This window comes from Haliaeetus leucocephalus, unplaced genomic scaffold (assembly GCF_000737465.1).
Source record: "Haliaeetus leucocephalus isolate CR32 unplaced genomic scaffold, Haliaeetus_leucocephalus-4.0 Scaffold339, whole genome shotgun sequence".
Lineage (NCBI taxonomy): Eukaryota > Metazoa > Chordata > Aves > Accipitriformes > Accipitridae > Haliaeetus > Haliaeetus leucocephalus.
Genome location: NW_010972775.1, coordinates 10,019,413 through 10,021,685, shown reverse-complemented (window position 1 = coordinate 10,021,685; position 2,273 = coordinate 10,019,413).

Here is a 2,273-nt window from a genome sequence, read left to right as displayed (position 1 = left end):
TCCCTGCCTGCTGCTGGTGGCTGCCCTGTCCCTGCAGCGTGGGCCGGGGAGCCGGCGGATGCCCAAGGACACGGGGCGGCGAGCCGCTGCATGGGATGGGGACGTGCCAGGGGCCACCCTCCAGTGCCTGGGGTCAGGGAGATTAATGACTAAAATGACTCGCATGAGAGGGAAGTATGGGACGGGAGGCACAGGGAGGTCACAGCGAGGGGACCTGCTGCAACTGCGGCAGGCCTTGCCCGCATGCAGCCCGTCATCCTCCGCTGGCCTGTGGAGCGAGAACCTGGGAGCCAGTCCCCACAGCTGCCTGAGGGACTTCAACCTCTGTGGCATCTCCAGACTATTTTTTCTAGAAAAAAACATTTTGCTGCGTCCCTGGAGGTGTTTTTCTCTTCTGAGCGAGGGTGCTGCGCACGGCGGGGTGTGCTGGAGCCCTCGCTTTGCACCACAGCCCTGGCCAGCGCTGCCCGACGGAGCTACTGACCTGAGTCAGCGCCACGTTGTCCCAGGCCTAGCCGGTACCATGCTGTGGAGAGCAAATCCCACGGGCTCTCCTTCTGGGGACGGGGGACATTTCTAGCTTCCCATCTCCCCTTGGGTTGCTGGTGATGCTTTGGTTTCTGGCATGGTCTTGGGATACCAAGCCCGAGGGGAGCCCTCCGAGCGGATGCAGTCAGTGCCTCTCTCGGCTTAGCAGTAAAAAGAAATTGGACGTGAGGGCACAGGCTGCAGGCGCTTCCAGAGACAAAATATTGTCAGTAGAGTCCAGACCATCCATCAGAATAAATGTAGCTGATGCCGTGATTTATGGGACGAAGATGAAGGTTTAATCCTCCTCTCAGCAGCGCAACCCGATTTGCCACAAAACCCTGTTAAATTTTGTGGCACATGCTTCATCACTTCATTAGGAGATAGAGAGAAAATGGTTCAATGCGTTGCTGAATCTTTTACGGCCAGGGACTCTCCTCCCACCACTCCCGAGCGATGGGTAATCTCTCTGATCAGATCCCCGGGAAAAGACCCCGTGGGATTACAGAGCGCGGAGGCATTAACAACAGTGACAGGAAAGGAATACAATATCCCTTTAAACAATTAAATATTGATCCTGCGGGCCTGAGGTGGACTCCATCACACAAAAGGAAACACCTCTGTGAATTAGTTTGGTGACATCCCTACCCTTAGACGATATAAAGGAAACCAAGATTATTTGCTTCACTTATTTTCTTAATGTTTCTTCCCTCAATTAGAGAAGCGCATCTGGTATGAGCCGTGCTGGCCTTTCAGCCACTCGGCGCTTGCTCCCCCGGAGCCCCCCGCGCCGAGCACCGCGGCGGGAGCTGGGACGGGGAGCCCAGGGGGGCTGCGGGCGGCTGCGGGGGGGTTTGCTGGGGGCGGGGGGCTGCGCCCTCGGCATGAATGGAGGGAAGAAGACACGGTGCCGTGAAGCCCGAGGTGCCATTTCGTGCCCCGCCCCCCGTGGGTGTCCCTCCTGTGACACAGCCCCACGCCGCTCACCCGCTCCCCTCGGCGCAGCCGGGTGCCTTGTGGCTGCACGTGGAGGAACAAAAGAAGGCAAGAAATGTCTAAATTTAAAGTGCTGGAAAATCCAACCTTTTATTTACTACATTTTCGTGACTACATAAACGCTGAAACATTGTAACGCTGAAACATTGTAACACTGAAAAGCATGATGACATCATCACTTGCTTTTTTTTCTTTTTTTTCTTTTTCTTTTTTTTTTTTTTTGCTTAGCAAACACAGCAGATGATATTGCACGGCATAAAGTGAGAACAGTAGCAAAGCTTAAAAAAAGTAACTTAAGGAAATCTTAACGCAGTACAGGAGATACTCATAACCAAACCAGAATAATGCCTAGCGCATTACACTTGTCGTCGCTACACACAAAAATACAGAAGAAGAAGCGCTTGACTAAGAGAGAGATTGAGGAAATATTAGCAATCGACCGTAATTAGGTACAATAATCACTTAGTCTGAAATGCAGATGCAACGCATAAACTACTACTGCTTCCTAACGGGCAAACTAAAAATGACAGCAAAGTTGTCTTTTATCAAAATCTTCGCTTTGTTTTCTTTTTTTTTTTTTTTTTTTTTTTTGGGGGGGGGGGTGTCATGTTTGTTTCATTGCTCTGGAAGAACTCCCTCTTGCTCTTGGAAGGTTTCCTACCTCTACGGATCTGGGACCTGTGATTGTCTCTGCCGCCCTCTCTGCGCGGCGGCGGATGGAGCTGACGTGTAGGGGGGGCTCGGGGGGC